Raw genomic sequence first — 11,942 nt, 5'->3', positions numbered from 1 at the left:
CGAGACGAGATTCTGAATAAACAATTATATCATCTCCCATAAATGTTACCCTGAAATTGCCAATTCTATGAATGATGCTCCCATCAAGCTCTGTGTCAGCATATAAGCCAAACACCTCATCTTTGTTGTCTTTAGGTGTGGTTAAATATTTTTGTGCAAGAAGACCCAATTCAATAGGATCCTGAGTAGCTTCAATTCTTCTAGGAGCAACAGGACTAGGTGTATGAATACTGGAAAGTGGGGTGAATGGATAATCTAATATGTTCCTAGCAGCTACAGGTACAAGCTCTGTGATCAAATCTTGATTCTGCTCTGTAACAGTTTTGATATTCTTACCTAAATTATTAATAGCATCAATGACAGGCTGTTCTGTTTGTTTGTGTTTTTCATAAATTCCACGGTTCTCTGATTTCCATCCCTTAAATCTTTTTACAAGATAATCTCTTAACTTAAGATCATCAATGACTGGTCGTTTCATGGTTATTTATATATGTTTCAACGTCTAGAAAATCGTTAATTTTGTTTCTGTATTTTCCTCTACTGGGTGTTCTTGTCATATCAATTGTGACAAACCCATAACTGTCCTGGTTCCAGCACCTGCTGCAAAACTTGGAAAAATCATTGTAGCTCAAGTCCCCACCTACATATTCATCATGTATGTGTTTGAGGTTGGTATGATCTTGATGAAACACGCATATAAAATTGCTGTTGTCTCGGATCAGCTGCTTCGGAATTTTAGAAAAAGTCTGTGCCAGGTAGAAGCAATCAATGTTTTTGTGTCGGCCCTGTGTAAAGAAATTTCTAACCTTGTTTTGATTATAAAATGAACTGCAATAATTACCGTGGAATTTCTCTACTCTCAACAACATATAAAATATTATCTAACATTCTTTTAACAAGACTAACCCCATATGCTAATGAAATTATAGGTGATTATCAATGTGGATTTAAACGCAACAGATCAACTACAGATCAAATTTTTCACATCAGACAGACACTTGAAAAAAAGTGGGAATATAATCAAAATGTCCATCAGCTATTCATTGATTTCAAAAAAGCATATGATTCGGTCAAAAGAGATAAATTATATAATATATTAGTAGAGTTTGGAATACCTAAGAAGCTTGTCAGTATGATAAAAATATGCACCAGTGAAACAGAAAGTAAAATTCGTGTGGGTATTAATATGTCTGACAAATTTACAATTCATGATGGGTTAAAACAAGGAGATGCATTATCTCCATTGCTCTTTAATTTTGCCTTAGAATATGCTGTTAGGAAGGTAAACGAAACTAAAGAAGGACTAAAATTAAATGGTGTGACTCAGTTGTTAGCATATGCAGATGATGTAGACTTACTGGGGGATGATGTGAATACAATTAAGAATAATGCTAAAATATTTTTCAAAACTGCTAAAGAGATAGGTTTGGAAGTTAACAAAGAGAAAACTAAATATATGCTTACAGGCCGAAACCAAGTGTTAGGTAATAATCAAAATCTAATTATTGATAACAAATCGTTTGAAACAGTTTCCAAATTCAAATACTTAGGAGTAATATTAACAAATGAAAATTATATTAAAGAGGAAATAAAAAGTAGGCTTAATTCAGGAAATGCATGTTACTTCTCTCTTCATAAACTTTTGTCTTCTCGTTTAATATCTAAGAAACTAAAAGTTAAAATATACAAAACAGTAATATTGCCTGTAGTATTATATGGGTGTGAAACTTGGTCCCTTACATTGAAAGAGGAACATAAATTGAGAGTATTTGAAAATAGGATCCTTAGGAAAATCTTTGGACCTAAAAGGGATGAGGAGACAGGTGAGTGGAGAAGGTTACATAATTTAGAACTACATAATTTGTATTCATGTCCAGACATTATTAGAATAATTAAATCAAGAAGACTTAGGTGGGCAGGCCATGTGGCACGAATGGGAGAGGAAAGAGGAGTTTACAGGATTCTTGTTGGGAAACCTGATGGTAAGAGACCAGTAGGAAGGCCAAGACGAAGATGGAGGGACAACGTCGAGATGGACCTAAGGCAAATCGGTAGGGATGGAAAAGAGTATTTAGATCTTGCTCAAGATAGGGACAGATGGAAGGCCTGTGTTGCTGCAGCCATGAACCTTCGGGTTTAAGAAGGCTAGAGAGTTAGTTAGTTAGTTAGTTAGTTTTGATTATCCAGTATAACATCATCAAACACAACAACAGAATTATCGAGACATTCATCAAGTGGCTTAACATCTGGTTCAAAAGTAGCAATATCCAATCCATCATATAGCTTCATCAGCTGCTGATATTTTAATTGTTCCAAGCTCTTAGAGAAGACATACAAGTGCCTGTTTTTCCAATCTAACCAGTTGGGTGCTAATAAAAAATTATCAACTACTAGTGTGGTTTTACCACAAGCAGATGGCCCAACAATAAGACACCTAATATTATCAGGCAGCAATTTTCCATTTCTCTTATTCTGTTGTTCAGGTTCTGGCAGCCTTTTTATAACATCCCAGGTGCTCATATTATCACTTTGTCTGCATCGATCCAGCTGTTTTCCGGATGACCCAGCCATTTGACAAATAACTTGTTGCCTTTTCTGCGGATAATTTTTTCTATGAGATATGTGTCAGGCTGTTTAGTTTTGCTGAGCTCTTGTTCATAGAACCTGCCTTTGAGAATTTCTCCTCGGTGATCCTTTATTATATATGTGTTAAGGGTCCCAGGTTTAATTTGAACCACTGTAAATAATTCGGTACTCCAGTTTCTTGTAAAGCCTCTCTTGAATAAGTGCTTATATTTGCTTATTCTTACTTGATCACCCACTCTGTATTTGGCTTTTCTTGTTGTTGGCTGGTATCTAGGATAATAAACAGTCCTGATCAATTTTTGCTCATCAGATGAAGTTACTTCAGAGGGTTTCATGTTGATTGTGGAATGGACCGAGTTGTTATATTTATGTAGAAGTTCTGGTAGGATTGTAAGCCATTTATAATTACCTTGCAGTGTGAATTGTTTATACATAAGATTTTTTAAGGTTCTGTTGAATCTCTCTACAATTGAGGCTTTGAGATCACTGTAACTCGAGTAATGTTTTATTGCCTGGCTTTTAATAAATTGTTGAAACACTGAATTATAAAATTCTTTGCCATTATCTGTTTGCAAATAGCGCGGTGATCTTCCACTCTGATTGATGATTGTCCTGAAGGCTTCTGTAACACATTTTCCAGTCTTGGATTTGAGTGGCACAGCCCAGGCAAATTTTGAAAATGTGTCTATTACAGTAAGTAGATACTTGTAGCCCTTGTTGATTTTGTCTAAGTTTTTCAACTGTCCAGATGCCATTTCAATCAAGTCGCTCTGCCATAAATCATCTATGCCCTTTGTGACTACTGGCAGTCTCTTAAAATTATGTCGGGCCTGTCTGTGTAATTCATCAACGATAATTTGTCTAGACATAATATGTAAACAAGAATATTGCAACTATGGGGTGTTCAGCAGCTGATACTGCAGGATTTTCTAAATATAATTTGTCCCCTATTTGTATTTTAAATTCCAGAGTGCCATCATCTTCAACATAGGCTGTTTCTAATGTATTGGGATCTGTAAAATCCTCTAATTCTACACTGGTGATTTTCACTTTGTTATCAGCATTTGTTATTGATAAGGTAGGGTAGTGGTGTGCCTGTGGCTGATGCCAATATTTGATCTTGATTGGTCTCAGTGTGCCCCCAACAAAAAACTGGTAATAAAATTGTGCAGGGGATAGCATATATATTTTGCCGCCTGGCGTAAATGGTGAATCATATTCTTTGTTGGGGATGCTGTACAATTCAAGAATTACTGTATGTTTTGGATTCTCGATTATGCCTGTTATTTCCTTTTCTGCTGTAAGCAATCTGCTTGTTACAGATTCAAGATGCTCATTGATGGTCCTAACAACATCATCATGGCCTGGCTTAATTTTTATGTCCACAAGAAGTTTCTTGTATTGTTGCACAATCTCTTGAAGCTGGGTGGCAAAAACAGACAGAGCATTTGCTTGATTGGATTCCATGGTTCCTAGCTGTTGCTTGATATTAGCTACAATTTGTTGCAAATTTTCAACAACTGCCAATTTTGAATTTTGAGCAGTAAGATCATGGACCTGTCTTCTGATATCCTCAAACAGGGCATGCAGTTCATTAATATGTTGATTAGTTGGTAGAGTGGCCACTGTCTGAGTGAGATGTTTGATCTCTGCCTGGATATTCTTGATATCTTCTGATTTCAATATCCTATTCACTACCCTCTTAATATTTTTAAGTTCCTGTGATGTGGGAAGATTTGATACTGTATTCTGCAAAGATTCAAGTGCCAATTTGACATTGTTTAATTCAGATGCATCGGCCACATTTTGCATAGCATTTTGGAGCAGGGCTATATCTGCCTGAGAGGGTGTGGATTGTTGTAAAATTTCAAGCTTTGTTTGGATATCATCGATCAAGTGATGAAAATGAGATAGTTCAGATTCAGTGTTGAGGTTTTCAAGCTTTGTGATCTGTTGCTGGACACTGACAAGAGTATCTACAATCCCAGGCAGGCGAGTTTCTTGTACATTTGCCAAATCACTTTGCACTGCTGCTATTGTACCTTCAAGATGGGCTATGGTACTTTGAATTTTTCCAAAATCTTCATATGTTTCAAGTTGCAGCTTAATATTTGCTACACTCCGAGTTATTGCATTCAAAGCATCAGAAGATGGCAAATTGTTCATAAAATTTTCAAGTGTCTCAATTTTTTCTTTAACCTCGGCTATGGCATTGTTCAGAGGGTCCAGATTAGGTATATGGAGTGACTGAATCTGTTCTTTCAGAGTGGAAATCACTAGATCAAAATCTTCTTGTGATTTTATGCTTTTGACAATTGTTTGGAGCTGTGCCTGGACATTATTTATCTGCTCTTCCAATTGCTGTTTCAATTGCTCGGAATTGGTGGTCCGGGTCTTAAATTTGGCTTGAAGAGCTGCTACAGCTTCTTCTAAACTTTGAAAATTATCTAATGTGGCCAGATCAGTATATTTCTGAAGCAGCACTTTGAGTTCAGAATCAATTTTAAGAAGAGGGTCCATGCATTGTGATTGTAAATTTGTAATTTCTAATTGAAGACTGGCATTAAGTGTGGTTTGTAAAGCTTGTAAATCACTTCTTAATTTCTTGACTCTGACATCAAGCATCAGAATCTCATCACTGTGATCTTCATGTCTTGTATGGCCAAATATATCATTAGGCATTTTATTTTAATGGTTATTTATTATAGAATATCTGATTCTTAATTCTATAAAAAAGGGTATAAGCTTGTCATAAGATCCAGGGACCTCAATATATAAGCAGTCACCAGCAGAAACAGTATATACAGTGCCAGAAATCATGTTTGAGTGCTTAATTCTATAAATATTTCTCCCTACTGAAATCTTGACATCACCCTCAGGGGTTGTAATAAATTGCAATTGCCCACCCACAGGTAATTGGTAATGATTTAAATTATTGTTAAATATGTACAATATTTTGCCTGTTTCTTCATCATTATCTGTAAGTATGCTGTTCAGATGAATAATTAACAAGCCACTCAGTTTAGACAGCATATCAGGAGAGGGTTGTGGTGTGGGCAGGTCCATAATAGCCTGTTTTTTGAACCCAAATAAGTTCATAGGCATGTTTATTTATTTCAAATCATGCTCTGTAATTGGGCATTGTTTCCCATTTTTCAAATCACAATGCCCCCAAGGTAGAGTATGTATGTTACATGACAAAATGCATCTCTTGTCATCATGTGGGTCCAGGGCCACTTTTGTTACAATATTTGAAGTCAGCAAGTGATCCTTACTCTGAATTCTATTTTCTGATGTTCTGATTGAATTCTGGGATTTGATGCAATTTTTATAATCTTCAAATACAAGCTCTTTTTCAACAGTTACTCTGCCAATGCCCTTGGCCTTTTTGACAACAGCACTACATGTTTTAAAACTGTACATCTTGGCACTTAACCCAGCAAATTCCACAATAACATCACCAAGTGTCTCATCTTTTAACTTGCCTGGCACCTTTTTGTTGTGGGGTTGAACTAATGTATGTTCACTGGTATCAAAGTATTGAAACAATTCAGGCTGTGACATATCTTGATAAACATCTTCTGTTTGAATATCAAGAATAAAACTATCCGTGTCCATGTACAATAATTTTACACGATCACCATAAAAAGGCTTCAGCACCTCATAATATAATGTTAACATATGTATTTTGGACAATTCCAATATTGCAGCCCCTACATAAATAGGTTTATCAAACTTAATCTTTGTTTTCTTCATGTTGAAAAGTGCCATGTCCTCATCATAAATTCTTCTGTAATTGAAGTTGGGCTTTGCAACCAATTTTTTGCTCCGGCTGGGGTCAGTATTTATTTTAACATCACTATGCTTTCTAACATTTTCTATAGTTTTGCCAAACACTGAATTGATTATCAATTTAAACAAGGCCTTATCAAATTGGCTCTTTGCAGATGTTCGAAGCTCTGTATTTGTATCAATATATGGTTTCAACCATCTTGAGTGCCTGAACCTCAAAACTTTGCCAACTTTGGTCACTTGGACACCATGTTTTATCAGGAACTGGAGGTTTTTGTAATATGTGACATATCCCTGTTTCGGCTCCAGGGTCATCATGAGCTTCTTCTGTTTAGAACCAGGTGAGCACTGAACCTCGGGAATTGGGGGCAGATCAGAAAATTTATTGTGTAAATAATCTGGAATTGTCAGATCAACCTCTAAGAAGAGTCCATATTCACTGTCATCAAAGTCCTGAAGATCTTCAATATTGAAATCTTCAACCCATTCAAGCCCTGCATATGGCAGTTTATCCATCATGGCATAACCATAGAGGCTATTGGCATCTACATACAGTGTATAATTTGATGGCCGTGCTGGATTATAATCAGGAATATATTTGTTATTTGCTCTGGCATATCTCTGGGAACATTGCACCATCCCTCCTCTTATGCATTCCTCCATAAACAGATACTTATCTTGATCGTGGATCAGATCCAATGGCTTTTTAGTGTTTAAAAACATTGCAGACCATGCTAGGCCTGGAGCACTGTAAAAATACACTGGGTCCAATCCATAATTTTGCATTGAAGATTTTCTGAATGCTTGCAATATATCAGCTAAGAGGGTTACATCAAGTTTTAAATATGCCATGTGATAATCACCAAATGTCTTGCATTTTAAATTGTTCCACATCAACTGAGCATGGTGATAATCTTCATCAGTGATTCCAGATCCTCTGATTCTGCTGTAAAATGCTTCTTGTGGTGGCAGAGAACACTCATCAAATTTAGAAAAATCTGTGACATAGTCATATGGATATACACCCTTCCGCCTAATTAATTTCAGGTCCTGATTTGGAAACATAGCACGTGTGATTTTCAAGTCATCATCAGATAATTGAGTGGCCAGTGTGGCCAGGCTAGCAGATAAAAATCTGTAAGAATCAAGAAATCTTATGTGAATAGGAACACCATCAACTTTAATTATTTTGCTAATAGATATATATTTCTCATCATTTTCAGCTAAAATATTTAAATTCTGCTTGTCAAACCCCTCGTACCTGATCAGATGATGAAAATCATAATTGGATGCTCCATGGCAAAATATGGGGATAAATCTTGGTCTCTTGATCTTAATATTACAGCTATTACACAGGGCCTGTTTATATCGACCATCTGTATGAGAATGGTGTTTCACCTTGATATTTGTATCTGAAAATTCAGAATCACATACCGGGCATTTTTCTGCTTTGTTGAAATCCTCAATCTGTTCCTCTGTTAAAGGCAACATGGGCTTTGATATTAATAAGATGTTAGATGCTATGTCACGGCACACATTTTCTATTCTATGTGCAAATTCTTTGATGGCATTTGGCCCCTTGTATGAATATTCTTTAATAACAACACCATCCTGTATAACCATAAAACAAAAGCTGGAAGGTTCATGTTGCTGGTACGGTGTAATTGATGATTCTTCTGGATCTGGGCTACAGAATGCAAGAGATTTGAGATTCGATTCGGAATCCCAGACAATATATGCTGGGTGTTCCAACAAGGCTTCATACTTTTTGAATTTGCAATTTTCACTTGGATTGGGCATCACCATATGAACAGGTTTATGATTGCCACAGTATTTCAGATGCTCAATTAACTTATTTTTGGCAATTTCTGCACTCTCTTCCCGAACCCCCTTCACCATTTTTTGACCATCAAATACAGTTAAACATCTTCTGCACAACTTGAATATGTTTTTATATTTATCTAGTTGCGTTCTCACTAAAGCTTCAAGATTATGTATCAGAGTGTAATGGTATGTATCATCTCCTTCAATTAAGAGCAGATCAATCGGAATTGCAGATTCATCATCAATTGTACTGATTCTGAGAGGTGCTATCGGGCAATTGCCAGTGGAACAAATAAATACATTAATAGATAATTGTTTGCCATTGATGTGCCTGGCCTTTTTTTCAAATTTATCAATATTCTGAACTGACATTGGATATTCCAAACCCTCCATTACATCGTCAAAATCGTGCTCATGTTGTTTGTAATAAGTTATTCTTTGAGGATCCCTTGAAACTGGATACAAAGCAGCTAATATACACCACAAAAAGCATTTCTGGTCGGCATTTTTTATATTGACCACGGCTCTTTTGTTTTTGATATTGGCAGGCAATGGCACATAAGTAGATCCTTGTAATGGGCTGAATTCAGAAATATTAACATATAACTTGTGTGATGAACCGCATAGGCTCCATCCTGACTCTTTTGCCGCAAATTCAGAGTGTTTGATGTTCAGTTGATTTATCAAGCTGCTTATTATTGTGTCTAAATTTGCATTTGAATATACCGGTACAGTTTCTGTTATGTGGGGATGTGTAAATTTTGTGTCATTTGGCTTCTTATATTGTACAAACAATTTGAGGGACAGTTTATAAGAGCCATTTTGTGCATTTAGAATTGCCTGGAGATCAGAATTTATACTGTTCAAGAAATTCTCAATGCCACATCTTGGCTCTGATACAAACCGGTGATCCCTTAATTGGCCGTTAAAACTGCTACGGATGGGTTCATAGCGTGGCTGTTTTGCTGCTCTGGCATTAAGAGGTGCTTCGTGCTTTCTTTTCAGACCAGATGTAGATGGTTGTGAGGGCAATGTTGATGACTGTACATAAGAATTACACTTATGCCATTTGTAATATGCCTTGCTTAATATTTTATGGCATCTTGGACATATTTTCATGGCCTTTCTGCATTTCCTAGGCTTACAAATATGCCGGTGCCTAGCCCAATGAGAACTAGATATATTTTTATTACACTGATTGCAATATTTTTGTTTTGGCATTTTTTCTTGTTGTTTATTATATAAGATTTTCTGGGCTTCAATTCAAAACTTTATACTTAATAAAAATATCAGTTGGGTTCAGCAGTTAATGGCTGAGCTGGTGCTTTTATACCCAAACAACAGCAGTAACTAGGTTTTGGTGATAGTTTTGCTGATGTACAACACACTTCACCAGGTTTAAAACCTCATCTCTATATCAACTAAATACAATTCAAAATTGGATTTTGAACTGTGCAATAAATATTCTGTAAGTCTCACTTGTGTTTATATTAACAGAACAAGACAAAACCAGAATTGTATTCAGGATTGCATGTTTTCATACAAAAAAGCCATATTTTTGACAAGTTTATAAACAACAATCATACAGATATAACTTTTACACACATGGCCGAATCTGTCTGAGCAGAGGAGAAAGAAGTGTCATTCTCATAGGGGAAAAATCATATGTTTATGATGTAAGAAATGAAAGGGTCACAGAGCAGTTCTAGAGACCCGATTCAAACACAGAAACCTCTTGATTACAAAGCAATAATACCAACACTTTGCTGTCAGAGAGGTCCCAGACACTCTACCAGCTTTGAAACCTCAACTGTATTATCAGCTAGCAGTGAATATCTCATGTGTGGACAGTTGTACATATTTCAATCTTTTATCAGGACTTAAACCCAAAGCCCCTTACAATGCAACAATATTAACACTTCTCAATATGGAATATGCCCACATTTTACTGGGTTCTGAGACCTTAATGCAGACAAAATTGGATTTTGAACTGCCGTAATATTTTCTAAGTCTTTGCCTAGGCTCATATTATCAGAATAGAATTGCTTTCAGCACGAGGGGGGTACAGTTCATTGCCACTGTGTGAAAATATGTATCTTTATCTCAATAATCTTTGTTACACTTTTCCTTGTTACAGACATGTTACACGCACAGAAAGATTAATGGCTCCTTCAGTGTCGCACAGAAAAATCATTATTATTCCCTTCTAGCGTGTCTCTTGCATGTCCTGCCGGCACGCAAGCAATTAATTATGCTTACCCGCTCTTCTCTATTGTATTGAGGATTTGGTTATAAAACATGAGAAAATAAGAAAATTCAGTTTTTTGTACAATATATTATTGTAAAACACTTTTTACCAGGTTTTCAGATCTGGGAGTTGTATATCAACTATTCTCAAAATCTCACGTATAGAATGCCACATGTATTTCAATCTTATACATTTTATGAGGACTCGAACCCTGAGCCTTTTGTTTACAAGACAGCAATATTATCATTTTGCCATCAGGGGAGGCTTCACATTTTATGAGGACTTAAACCCGAACCTCCACACCTGAAGAATTGGGGTTTAAGCCCCTCTTGCCATTGTTTTAAATCTATCTGTTGAGCCCTCGCCTTTTCTACACTAGAAATTCAGAATTTCTTAAAAATCAGAGCATATCACACCTGAAAAATTGGGGTATAGGCCCCTTTTGGCTTTGTTTTAAGTGTAAGCAAATCAGATTGTTCAATCAAATAGCCTCGCCTTTTCTACACTTGTAAGTTGCGCTGTCCCCCCCGTAAACCCCACTACTGTGATGCGTTGACCGATTGACGATTCCTCTATTCAGGGGTGTCCATGCATTTTTGATGCAGTTGAGGTTGGGGAATGAGCTGTTCATGGATGCGATGAATTCTGTGTTCCTGCAGGAGGAGGGTCATAATAAGGGCACGATGGAGGCACACGATGTTTTTCACAATATGCAACTATTTTCTTAGTACTGCAAATGTTACTAATACCTACAAGAATAACTTATATATACACATTTAACATTAATTACCCAAGGGAAAAGTCGGACATTTATTTCTTAAGCATGAAAAATGTACCAACAAAAGATACAAAATAGTACGTTTACAGGGTGGTATTTGTAAGGGGGGAGTGCCTCCCCCATGGCGCAATGGTAGCGTCATTGCCTTGTAATCAAGGGGTCCCGGGTTCGATACCCGGTGGAGGCACAAGTGGTTCGGATCCCACTTTAAACTGTAGGTCCAGTCCCGATTAGCCATACTGTGCATAAAGTGGACTTAAAACATCAAATCAAATCAAATCAATTGTAAGGGGGGACGGGGGGATTTCCTCTAATCTGGGTACTTGTGTCCCCCCTCTGCTTACTAAACTTTATCCATGGGGGGGCATATGTTATATGGCTTGAAGGCATTATCTCATGCTGTCCCTAGACAGTCAGTAGAATTTCCCCTCCACTGGAAATTTCTTAAATACCACACTGTACGTATATTACAAAAATGTTGCTCATTAAACATCCCAAATAACATGAAATATAACAATCCATGTAGAAAAATAAATGTAAATTCATTTTGGTCTTTCTAGAAATCTCCAATGCTTTCCGACGGGCAAGAAATCAAAAGGTAGAAGATCATATCCAGACAAAAACAAAATTTTCACTCAACAAGCAGAAGACTCGTCATTGTATAGATACCTCATTGACGACAAAGTGAATTCAAAATTAGAAATAGACATTATC

Source organism: Lepisma saccharinum, chromosome 26 (assembly GCF_977018435.1).
Source record: "Lepisma saccharinum chromosome 26, izLepSacc3.1, whole genome shotgun sequence".
Taxonomy (NCBI): Eukaryota; Metazoa; Arthropoda; class Insecta; order Zygentoma; family Lepismatidae; genus Lepisma; species Lepisma saccharinum.
The sequence above is the reverse complement of the archived record's forward strand: the minus strand, read 5'-3'. Positions refer to the sequence as shown.